The following is a 13,377-nucleotide window of genomic DNA, read 5'->3' on the forward strand; positions in this document are numbered from 1 at the left end:
GGAGAGTAGGGTCAAAAAGGTGCACTCAAATGCTGAATTATGAAAAATAGAAATGGACTTTATTAACAAAGAGTATAAAAAACACAAAAGACAGACCCACACAAATCACATGTCAGATCGCTATGCGACACAACGTAAAAACATCAAAGAGGTACAATTGGTCTGATAAGAGCCAAAGCAGGGTAACAATATATCATTACAAATATAACATAACAGAACTAGGGGAAAAATATTTCTCCCCAAGTAATGTTTACTGAGATCGGCCGATCCAGAACAAGAGTAGCAATAAATATAAATGGTAAGTAGATACAGAACACAAAAAAAAGATTGGATATATATTGTAGTAAATATACATAAACCTCTTAATGATGATGAGAGATAGTTAGGCACATAGCTGGAAATACATAAAGTTGTGACCCTTAAATGTGCTGTAAATCAGCTGAATAAAGTGATGCCCAAATTGAGCTGCACATGTAAGATAAGTAGCAGCAGTGGTAGATCTATAAAGTGCACTGGTAGCGCTCATATAAAGTCCCCTGAGATACAGAGCTCAAAAATAATGAGCAGTGGTGGTGTGTGAATAACACAGGGACATAGATCACTGCTGTGTGTGGTGTGCACAAAGCACTGAGGAAATCCAGTGATAAATACCAGCGTTACTCAGTCCGGAAGCAGGAGAATCAGATGATAAAGACCAAAGTCTTGCAGTGGGACATCAGCAGTAAAACGGAGGAAAGTCTCACGCAGTATGGTAAGGCACACGGGTCACAGGATGGAGGGGTGCTGTCACAGCTCTGCTCCTACGGCCGTTTCGCCAAAAAGGCTTCTTCCGGGAGCATACAGTGTCAGCATAAACAAACACTCTTAAAGGGCTCCGTTTTCCCGCCAAAGGTTCACTCGTGACCAACAGCCAATAAGAAATTCTGAAAAATAGAACCGTGTCAGCTGTTGCTATGTGGAAGTGAGCAGAACTTTGGAGGCAGTAATCCTTAAAGAGACAGACATAAAAAGACACAGGAAGTGGCATAATGTGATTAAAAATCAGCATAATTGCTAAGCAGAGTGTTGTAAAGCAAGGAGGCATGAATAAAAATATAAGTAAAGCTAATTTGAAGAGTGATTAAATTGACAATATCTTGAAGAATGTCCAATGAAATGGCATTATACTAAGTTAGATACCAAGTATTGACAATATTACACAGAGACATAAAATATGGAGGATCAAAGGAGAGATGAACCATAAGCTGTGATTGAGACTTAATAAAAGATTTCTAGGGAAAGCAGGGTAAGTTACATAAAACAAGACAGAGTCTCTAAATGAGTGAAAAGCTAAAGGAACATTGCAAAACTGAGGTAATCATTTAATCCAGTTGGAATCATGGTCCCTAATTGAACTATCCATCTGCATTCTTTTTGCAGTAGGAGCTGCTCCACATTATCGCCGCGGATGCCTATGTTGATTTTATCAATGGCAAAGGCCACCAGGGATGAGGGGTCAGAGTTGTGCACATCACGAAAATGGCGTGCCACACTGGTGATTTCTTTGAAGCACGCCAGGTCTTTAGTTGCATTTTTAATGTTACGTGTGTGCTCCAAAACCCTTACACGAAATTCCCTGGTGGTCATGCCAATGTAAATCAGACCGCAGGGACAGTTCAGATGGTAGATGACATTCTTGGATTTACAGTTTAGAAAATAAAAGATTCTGAAGTTTCTGGTGCCTTTAGAGTTATGAAAGACATCAGTCTGCTTCATGTGTCTACACGCGGAACAATGTCCACATTTGTAGAAACCTTTTAAGCTTACTTGGTTGAGGAAAGTAACTTTTGGAGGGGTAGTGTAATGACTCCTGACCAGCAGGTTCTTTAGGTTAGGTGCTCTCCTACTAGTGAGGCTAACTCTGTCACCCAGAATAGCCCGGAGATCTTGATCTGCCAAAAGTATGTCCCAGTGTTTTTGAAGGATGTTTTTGAGACTGTTCCATTTATTATTGTAAGTTCCAATGAACCTTATTGTTTTAGTTGGTGTTGGTTTAGGTTTAGGTTGCAGTAGAGTTTGTCTGTTTAGTTTTTGACTGTTGTTAAGACCCCGTTTTATGGCCGATTGGCTATAACCCCTTGCCTTAAATCTTTTGCTCATATCTATGGATTGGGTATTAAATGTCTCCATAGTTGAGCAATTACGGCGAAGTCTGATAAATTCGCCATTGGGGATGCCCCTTATCTGATGAGCAGGATGAAAGCTGCTGGCGTGCAGTAAGGTGTTACAAGATGTCGTTTTACGGAAAATGTCAGTCACTACACGACCATCAGAGGCGATGCTAATACTGAGGTCAAGATATTTAACATTAGTAGTACTCAAGGTGTAGGTGAGCCTGATGTTAATGCTGTTGTGATTGAGAACATCGATGAACTGTTGCAACATTAATGCTGTGCCCTGCCATAGAATGAAAATATCATCGATGTATCTCAACCACAACAGCAGATGGGACGTGTACTCACTATTGGCTTCAGAAAAGACCTCTTCACGTTCCCACCACCCCAGGAAAAGATTCGCATAGGAGGGCGCACATGTTGCACCCATAGCCGTTCCTCTGATCTGTAAATAATAAGTATTTTTAAATAAAAAATAATTATGTCTTAGTACAAAATCCAGGAGATGTATTAATGTATTCGTTAAATTTGTACTCAGGTTCAGCATGGATATAAAGAATTTTGTGGCAAAGATGCCATCTTCATGGCGGATACAAGTATATAACGTTTCAACGTCACAGGTGGCTAATATAGTGTTGTTGTCAACAAACACGTTATCAAGCCTTGAGAGTATATCCATGCTGTCCCTGAGATACGAAGGTAAAGTTTCTACAGATGAGCGTAAAAATGCATCAATGAAACGGCTTATGGGCTCACATAGCCCTCCTATACCTGATACGATTGGTCTTCCTGGGGGGTGGGAGAGGTTTTTGTGGATCTTGGGCAGAAGATATAATGTCAGTGTAATTGGGTACTTAGTAATTAGACCGTCATAATGACGTCTAGTAATTACACCCTCAGTCAATGCCTCATGAACCAGAGCATCAAGCTCTTCCTTGAACTTGGTGGTAGGGTCACCCTGCAATTCCCTGTAACACTGTTTGTTACGAAGCTGTTTGAATGCCTCCGCTTCATATTACCTTCTAGGCCATAAAACAATATTGCCCCCCTTATCGGAAGGCTTAATTATTATGTCTGGCAGAGATTGAAGTTCTTTAATTGCTAACCATTCTTGCCTAGAAATGTTACTTGAACCTGCAAAATCAGATAAATCATTAATATCACGGATTACCATGTTGGAAAATACCTCCACCTGTGATACTGCCTGGATAGGAGGGCAGAAGACAGATTTTGCCTTGAAGTTAGACACAGGACCGAGTTCATTGGTATCAGGGATCACCACATCTGAATCTTGCAGGGACGGCAGGGAACCTAAGGATGAAATAACTTTCCCAGATTCTAATAATTCCTCCTCAGTAGGTACTTTAAGGAAATGCTTGTGAAGCAGAAGTTTCCTGCAAAAAAGTTGGACATCCTTAATCCATTCAAAAGCGTCACAATAGTGTGTGGGAGCAAACGATAAGCCACGTTCTAACACTTGGATCTGAATTGGACTGAGCGTTGTTTCAGATAGATTAACGACAGCAAGGGGTTTTACTTCCGTTGATGCTTGCCCCTCTGGAACTTGTAACCAAACTGGTCCCTGTCCCTTAGGCTTCTTGCTCCCCCGCCTCGTCCTCCTCCTCCTGTGCCCATTGGTCCTTGGTATAAAAAAGGAACTGATCCCGTTGCCGTAGATGCTGGATTCACTGTGTCACAATCAGAGGAGTCCATTTCTGAGGTAGTAGATCCTGCTGATACAGAGGTTCCTCATTTGAGATTCCTCTTTTTCTTGCGGTAGCCTGGTTTGGAATGGCTCCATTTATAGACTTTACCTAACTTATAATCAGATAAGTCTCGATCAAATTTACCCTTTTTCATCAATTCGATTTCACCTTCATATTTATCGAGTTCAATTTCAATTGTATCAAAAACACTTTTATCCATATACAGGCATACCCCGCTTTAAGTACATTCACTTTAAGTACACTCGCGAGTAAGTACATATCGCCCAATAGGCAAACGCCAGCTCACGCATGCGCCTGTCAGCACGTGTTGAACAGCAATACCGGCTCCCTACCTGTACCGAAGCTGTGCACAAGCGGGGAGACTATAGAGCCTGTTACAAATGCGTTATTTACATCAGTTATGCACATATATAACGATTGCAGTACAGAACATGCATCCATAAGTGGGAAAAGGTAGTGCTTCACTTTAAGTACATTTTCGCTTTACATACATGCTCCGGTCCCATTGCGTACGTTAATGCGGGGTATGCCTGTATTCCATATCCTTACGTAAAGAATCAATTGCAGATGTAGTTTCTGTGAGACTTGCCTCATCATTAACAATTAATGTATTGATAAGTTCAACAGAACAGGTGTTAAGAGCACATTCCCAGCGTTCTTTCAGACCAGGGTCATTAAAGGCGAATGATGGAAAAGTTTGTATTCTGAGCCCTCTAGGTATCATTTTATAATCTAAATAATTACATAGGGCTATTTTATTCCACCAGACTCTTAATCTTTTCCTCATTAATAACGTAAGTTCCCTGATTTGATCCTGGTCTGAAGTCACACTGGGATGCTGTGTCAAATCCACAATATTATCAGTAATAGAGAAAATCCTTGCAGCATTAGCAAGACGCTTAGACTCTTTGCCAGCAAAGTCCATTGTAAAAATTTAATATCACACTGGGATGATTGAGCAGGCACCTGGAAATGACTGAAAGGCCAGTCTAAATTAATATATGGAACAAACAATAGATGCCGCAATCAAATCACACTTGTGTGATTAAATAATCAGTTAACCAGAGGTCAAGGTAAAAGGTAACCCTCTGGTGGTGCTACCGACCCAAAGGAATAATATGACTAAAAAGGAGGGAGAGTAGGGTCAAAAAGGTGCACTCAAATGCTGAATTATGAAAAATAGAAATGGACTTTATTAACAAAGAGTATAAAAAACACAAAAGACAGACCCACACAAATCACATGTCAGATCGCTATGCGACACAACGTAAAAACATCAAAGAGGTACAATTGGTCTGATAAGAGCCAAAGCAGGGTAACAATATATCATTACAAATATAACATAACAGAACTAGGGGAAAAATATTTCTCCCCAAGTAATGTTTACTGAGATCGGCCGATCCAGAACAAGAGTAGCAATAAATATAAATGGTAAGTAGATACAGAACACAAAAAAAAGATTGGATATATATTGTAGTAAATATACATAAACCTCTTAATGATGATGAGAGATAGTTAGGCACATAGCTGGAAATACATAAAGTTGTGACCCTTAAATGTGCTGTAAATCAGCTGAATAAAGTGATGCCCAAATTGAGCTGCACATGTAAGATAAGTAGCAGCAGTGGTAGATCTATAAAGTGCACTGGTAGCGCTCATATAAAGTCCCCTGAGATACAGAGCTCAAAAATAATGAGCAGTGGTGGTGTGTGAATAACACAGGGACATAGATCACTGCTGTGTGTGGTGTGCACAAAGCACTGAGGAAATCCAGTGATAAATACCAGCGTTACTCAGTCCGGAAGCAGGAGAATCAGATGATAAAGACCAAAGTCTTGCAGTGGGACATCAGCAGTAAAACGGAGGAAAGTCTCACGCAGTATGGTAAGGCACACGGGTCACAGGATGGAGGGGTGCTGTCACAGCTCTGCTCCTACGGCCGTTTCGCCAAAAAGGCTTCTTCCGGGAGCATACAGTGTCAGCATAAACAAACACTCTTAAAGGGCTCCGTTTTCCCGCCAAAGGTTCACTCGTGACCAACAGCCAATAAGAAATTCTGAAAAATAGAACCGTGTCAGCTGTTGCTATGTGGAAGTGAGCAGAACTTTGGAGGCAGTAATCCTTAAAGAGACAGACATAAAAAGACACAGGAAGTGGCATAATGTGATTAAAAATCAGCATAATTGCTAAGCAGAGTGTTGTAAAGCAAGGAGGCATGAATAAAAATATAAGTAAAGCTAATTTGAAGAGTGATTAAATTGACAATATCTTGAAGAATGTCCAATGAAATGGCATTATACTAAGTTAGATACCAAGTATTGACAATATTACACAGAGACATAAAATATGGAGGATCAAAGGAGAGATGAACCATAAGCTGTGATTGAGACTTAATAAAAGATTTCTAGGGAAAGCAGGGTAAGTTACATAAAACAAGACAGAGTCTCTAAATGAGTGAAAAGCTAAAGGAACATTGCAAAACTGAGGTAATCATTTAATCCAGTTGGAATCATGGTCCCTAATTGAACTATCCATCTGCATTCTTTTTGCAGTAGGAGCTGCTCCACATTATCGCCGCGGATGCCTATGTTGATTTTATCAATGGCAAAGGCCACCAGGGATGAGGGGTCAGAGTTGTGCACATCACGAAAATGGCGTGCCACACTGGTGATTTCTTTGAAGCACGCCAGGTCTTTAGTTGCATTTTTAATGTTACGTGTGTGCTCCAAAACCCTTACACGAAATTCCCTGGTGGTCATGCCAATGTAAATCAGACCGCAGGGACAGTTCAGATGGTAGATGACATTCTTGGATTTACAGTTTAGAAAATAAAAGATTCTGAAGTTTCTGGTGCCTTTAGAGTTATGAAAGACATCAGTCTGCTTCATGTGTCTACACGCGGAACAATGTCCACATTTGTAGAAACCTTTTAAGCTTACTTGGTTGAGGAAAGTAACTTTTGGAGGGGTAGTGTAATGACTCCTGACCAGCAGGTTCTTTAGGTTAGGTGCTCTCCTACTAGTGAGGCTAACTCTGTCACCCAGAATAGCCCGGAGATCTTGATCTGCCAAAAGTATGTCCCAGTGTTTTTGAAGGATGTTTTTGAGACTGTTCCATTTATTATTGTAAGTTCCAATGAACCTTATTGTTTTAGTTGGTGTTGGTTTAGGTTTAGGTTGCAGTAGAGTTTGTCTGTTTAGTTTTTGACTGTTGTTAAGACCCCGTTTTATGGCCGATTGGCTATAACCCCTTGCCTTAAATCTTTTGCTCATATCTATGGATTGGGTATTAAATGTCTCCATAGTTGAGCAATTACGGCGAAGTCTGATAAATTCGCCATTGGGGATGCCCCTTATCTGATGAGCAGGATGAAAGCTGCTGGCGTGCAGTAAGGTGTTACAAGATGTCGTTTTACGGAAAATGTCAGTCACTACACGACCATCAGAGGCGATGCTAATACTGAGGTCAAGATATTTAACATTAGTAGTACTCAAGGTGTAGGTGAGCCTGATGTTAATGCTGTTGTGATTGAGAACATCGATGAACTGTTGCAACATTAATGCTGTGCCCTGCCATAGAATGAAAATATCATCGATGTATCTCAACCACAACAGCAGATGGGACGTGTACTCACTATTGGCTTCAGAAAAGACCTCTTCACGTTCCCACCACCCCAGGAAAAGATTCGCATAGGAGGGCGCACATGTTGCACCCATAGCCGTTCCTCTGATCTGTAAATAATAAGTATTTTTAAATAAAAAATAATTATGTCTTAGTACAAAATCCAGGAGATGTATTAATGTATTCGTTAAATTTGTACTCAGGTTCAGCATGGATATAAAGAATTTTGTGGCAAAGATGCCATCTTCATGGCGGATACAAGTATATAACGTTTCAACGTCACAGGTGGCTAATATAGTGTTGTTGTCAACAAACACGTTATCAAGCCTTGAGAGTATATCCATGCTGTCCCTGAGATACGAAGGTAAAGTTTCTACAGATGAGCGTAAAAATGCATCAATGAAACGGCTTATGGGCTCACATAGCCCTCCTATACCTGATACGATTGGTCTTCCTGGGGGGTGGGAGAGGTTTTTGTGGATCTTGGGCAGAAGATATAATGTCAGTGTAATTGGGTACTTAGTAATTAGACCGTCATAATGACGTCTAGTAATTACACCCTCAGTCAATGCCTCATGAACCAGAGCATCAAGCTCTTCCTTGAACTTGGTGGTAGGGTCACCCTGCAATTCCCTGTAACACTGTTTGTTACGAAGCTGTTTGAATGCCTCCGCTTCATATTACCTTCTAGGCCATAAAACAATATTGCCCCCCTTATCGGAAGGCTTAATTATTATGTCTGGCAGAGATTGAAGTTCTTTAATTGCTAACCATTCTTGCCTAGAAATGTTACTTGAACCTGCAAAATCAGATAAATCATTAATATCACGGATTACCATGTTGGAAAATACCTCCACCTGTGATACTGCCTGGATAGGAGGGCAGAAGACAGATTTTGCCTTGAAGTTAGACACAGGACCGAGTTCATTGGTATCAGGGATCACCACATCTGAATCTTGCAGGGACGGCAGGGAACCTAAGGATGAAATAACTTTCCCAGATTCTAATAATTCCTCCTCAGTAGGTACTTTAAGGAAATGCTTGTGAAGCAGAAGTTTCCTGCAAAAAAGTTGGACATCCTTAATCCATTCAAAAGCGTCACAATAATGTGTGGGAGCAAACGATAAGCCACGTTCTAACACTTGGATCTGAATTGGACTGAGCGTTGTTTCAGATAGATTAACGACAGCAAGGGGTTTTACTTCCGTTGATGCTTGCCCCTCTGGAACTTGTAACCAAACTGGTCCCTGTCCCTTAGGCTTCTTGCTCCCCCGCCTCGTCCTCCTCCTCCTGTGCCCATTGGTCCTTGGTATAAAAAAGGAACTGATCCCGTTGCCATAGATGCTGGATTCACTGTGTCACAATCAGAGGAGTCCATTTCTGAGGTAGTAGATCCTGCTGATACAGAGGTTCCTCATTTGAGATTCCTCTTTTTCTTGCGGTAGCCTGGTTTGGAATGGCTCCATTTATAGACTTTACCTAACTTATAATCAGATAAGTCTCGATCAAATTTACCCTTTTTCATCAATTCGATTTCACCTTCATATTTATCGAGTTCAATTTCAATTGTATCAAAAACACTTTTATCCATATACAGGCATACCCCGCTTTAAGTACATTCACTTTAAGTACACTCGCGAGTAAGTACATATCGCCCAATAGGCAAACGCCAGCTCACGCATGCGCCTGTCAGCACGTGTTGAACAGCAATACCGGCTCCCTACCTGTACCGAAGCTGTGCACAAGCGGGGAGACTATAGAGCCTGTTACAAATGCGTTATTTACATCAGTTATGCACATATATAACGATTGCAGTACAGAACATGCATCCATAAGTGGGAAAAGGTAGTGCTTCACTTTAAGTACATTTTCGCTTTACATACATGCTCCGGTCCCATTGCGTACGTTAATGCGGGGTATGCCTGTATTCCATATCCTTACGTAAAGAATCAATTGCAGATGTAGTTTCTGTGAGACTTGCCTCATCATTAACAATTAATGTATTGATAAGTTCAACAGAACAGGTGTTAAGAGCACATTCCCAGCGTTCTTTCAGACCAGGGTCATTAAAGGCGAATGATGGAAAAGTTTGTATTCTGAGCCCTCTAGGTATCATTTTATAATCTAAATAATTACATAGGGCTATTTTATTCCACCAGACTCTTAATCTTTTCCTCATTAATAACGTAAGTTCCCTGATTTGATCCTGGTCTGAAGTCACACTGGGATGCTGTGTCAAATCCACAATATTATCAGTAATAGAGAAAATCCTTGCAGCATTAGCAAGACGCTTAGACTCTTTGCCAGCAAAGTCCATTGTAAAAATTTAATATCACACTGGGATGATTGAGCAGGCACCTGGAAATGACTGAAAGGCCAGTCTAAATTAATATATGGAACACACAATAGATGCCGCAATCAAATCACCCTTGTGTGATTAAATAATCAGTTAACCAGAGGTCAAGGTAAAAGGTAACCCTCTGGTGGTGCTACCGACCCAAAGGAATAATATGACTAAAAAGGAGGGAGAGTAGGGTCAAAAAGGTGCACTCAAATGCTGAATTATGAAAAATAGAAATGGACTTTATTAACAAAGAGTATAAAAAACACAAAAGACAGACCCACACAAATCACATGTCAGATCGCTATGCGACACAACGTAAAAACATCAAAGAGGTACAATTGGTCTGATAAGAGCCAAAGCAGGGTAACAATATATCATTACAAATATAACATAACAGAACTAGGGGAAAAATATTTCTCCCCAAGTAATGTTTACTGAGATCGGCCGATCCAGAACAAGAGTAGCAATGAAAATAAATGGTAAGTAGATACAGAACACAAAAAAAAGATTGGATATATATTGTAGTAAATATACATAAACCTCTTAATGATGATGAGAGATAGTTAGGCACATATATATATATATATACACACTGAGTTAAGTTATGGTGAGTCAAAAAAGTGACAAAAACCCTCCACAGCAAAGCAAATATGCAAATATAAATACAACTGTATGCTCATCTGCATGTCTTAGGCAGGTCTGCAACCCCGCCTTTCACCATTATCACCCAGCACACAGCACTTCCACTGCAGCAAGGGATTCTGGGGAATGACATGCAAATGAGTCAGAGACCAGGTGCGCTCCACATGTGACAGTCTTCTCCGGAGAGTAGGCTAGTCCGTGCCAAGACAGTCCTCTTCGGCCGAAGCCAGAAAGAGTCCTGCTGTTACATGACGTCTTCCTCCGAGGAGTCCGACGTCCTTCTCGTTCCCTCCCCGTGCAGTAGGCGCAGCAGGAGGGTCCAAGTCTTTAGGGTTTTCAGCTTACGCCTACTAACCCACCGTAGTATTTTCCCGAAGGAGGGGTGACCACCTACCAGCACTTAGTCTTCTCACTCTCCGAAGAAAGAAGGGTGACTATAACCCGACACCAACAAACAAAAAAAGTTCATAGTGCAAGTGCTCCTGTGCGCTGTGTGATGCAGTGCAGGAAGTGCTCTGACAGACGACACAAAAAAGTGTGCACGAGTGCACGCCCGGCCTTTGCAAGGCCAGGCGGGTGAAAAAAATTATTGGCTTGTCCCCTCAGCGGAAGGCAATAAGGGGGACCAAGTGCGGGAAAAATAGGGGACGGTGCAAAATTATCTGTGCAGATCAAGTGCTCGTAAGTGGAGGCCGCACGTCCAAAACAGCCATCCACAGTGCAGCAAGTGATACTCCACCAGGTTTTCCACGCCTGGTGGTGCAAGATTAAAAATGCCCGGTCTACTTTGCATCCGCGTTCTCAGGCCATGACCAGAGGACCAAGTGTCGCAACCAGACCCTTCACTTGATCTTAGCCAAAAGACCGAGAAGCGAGACAGCTTTTTTTTTTTTTTTTTTTGTAGCCCGGGTGGTGAAAAAAGTGATTCCACCTCAAAAACCGTGCTCGTGGTCAAGTGAGACCAGGTGCGCTCCACATGTGACAAAGTCTTCTCCGGAGAGTAGGCCAGTCCGTTTCAAGAAACAGTCCTCTCCAGCCGAAGCCTTGGATTCCTGTTGTTACATTGACGTCGTCATCCGACGTCCATCCTGTTCCCTCCTAGTGCAGCAGATGCCGCAGGAGGGTCCAAGTCTTTAGGGTGTTCGGCTGACGCCTACTAACCCACCGTGATCTTCTCCCGAGGGATTGGCGGTCACTAGCCAGCACTACAGTCTTTACTCTCCGAAGAAAGGGGTGATGTTAACCCAACACCAAACAAAACAAATTCATGGTGCGAGTGCTCCGGTGCTCTGTGCAATGCAGTGCAGGAGGTGCTCAAACGTACAACACAAAAAGGGTGTGAACGAGTGCACGCCTGGCCCTTTGCAAGGCCAGGCGGTGACAAAAATAATTGGCTTGTCCCCTCAGCGGAAGGCAATAAGGGGGGCCAAAGTGCGGGAAAAATAGGGGACGGTGCAAAAAAATCTGTGCAGATCAAGTGCTCGTAAGTGGAGGCCACCGCCCAAACAGCCATCCACAGTGCAGCAAGTGATGTTCCCCAGGTGTTCCAAGCCTGGGGTGCAAGATTAAAAAGCCCGGGCTACTTTGCATCCGCCCTCTCAGCCCATGACCAGACCAAGTGATGCAACTAGTGCCTTCCTTCACAGGACAGACACTACACTTGATCTTGGCCAAAAGGCCGAGAAGTGATAGACAGCTTTTTTTTTTTTTTGTAGCCCGGGCGGTGAAAAAAAGTGATCCACCTCTGTATCCGTGCTCGTGATCCACGCTGTGAGATCAGGTGCTCAAAACTTGTGACAAAGTCCACTCCGGAGAGTAGGCCAGTCCGTGCCATAGACAGTCCTCTCCAGCCGAAGCCTTGGAGTCCTGCTGTTACATCGACGTCGTCATCCGAGGAATCCGACGTCCATCCTGTTCCCTCCTAGTGCAGCTGGCTCCGCAGGAGGGTCCAAGTCTTTAGGGTGTTCGGCTGACGCCTACTAACCCACCGCAATCTTCCCCCGAAGGGATGGCGACTACTAGCCAGCACTCAGTCTTTGCTCTCCGGAGAGAGGGGTGACGATAACCCAACACGTAACCGAAACAAAATCCATGGTGCGAGTGCTCCAGTGCTCTGTGTGATGCAGTGCAGGCGGTGCTCAGACGTACAAACACAAAAAGGGTGTGCACGAGTGCACACCCGGCCCCGTGCAAGGCCAGGCAGTGACAAAAATAATGGCTTGTCCCCTCAGCGGAAGGCAATAAGGGGGGCCAAGTGCGGGAAAAATAGGGGTGCAAATGATCAGTGCTCGTGCCAAGTGCTCTTGAAGTGGAGGTTGCAAATCCTCAACCTCCACAACCCGAAGGTGCAGCAAGTGGTACTGCCCCAGGTTAACCACTCCTGGGGTGCAGAGAAAATAAGCCCGGGCTACTTTGCATCTGCATTCTCAGGCCATGACCAGAGGACCAGGTGTAGTCTGGAGAATCTGTCCTTCACAGGACAGACACTACACTTGATCTTAGCCAAAAGGCCGAGAAGCGATAGACAGCTGTTTTGACCTTTATGGGTCTCATCAGTGTGGGGTTGGTAAACTGGGTATGCAGAGAAGCTAAAGGATGGGGTTTACCATACTGAGTTAAGTTATGGTGAGTAAAAAAAGTGACAAAAACCCTCCACAGCAAAGCAAATATGTAAATAAAACTGTATGCTCATCTGCATGTCTTAGGCAGGTCTGCAACCCCGCCTTTCACCATTATCACCCAGCATACAGCACTTCGACTGCAGCAAGGAATTCTGGGGAATGACATGCAAATGAGCACACAGTGCCACTTTTTGTCACTTTTTTTACTCACCATAACTTAACTCAGTATGGTAAACCCCATCCTTTAGCTTCTCTGCATACCCAGTTTA

The 13,377-nt window shown here is 42.8% G+C and overlaps 1 pseudogene; it reads right to left on the reverse strand.

Annotated features, from left to right (window-relative positions):
- Nucleotides 1-12,844: 12,844 nt before the first annotated feature.
- Nucleotides 12,845-13,009, reverse strand: LOC142494027 (U2 spliceosomal RNA; annotated as a pseudogene).
- Between the last annotated feature and the right edge of the window lie 368 nt (nt 13,010-13,377).

This window comes from Ascaphus truei, chromosome 4, assembly GCF_040206685.1.
Source record: "Ascaphus truei isolate aAscTru1 chromosome 4, aAscTru1.hap1, whole genome shotgun sequence".
In the NCBI taxonomy this organism is placed as follows: domain Eukaryota; kingdom Metazoa; phylum Chordata; class Amphibia; order Anura; family Ascaphidae; genus Ascaphus; species Ascaphus truei.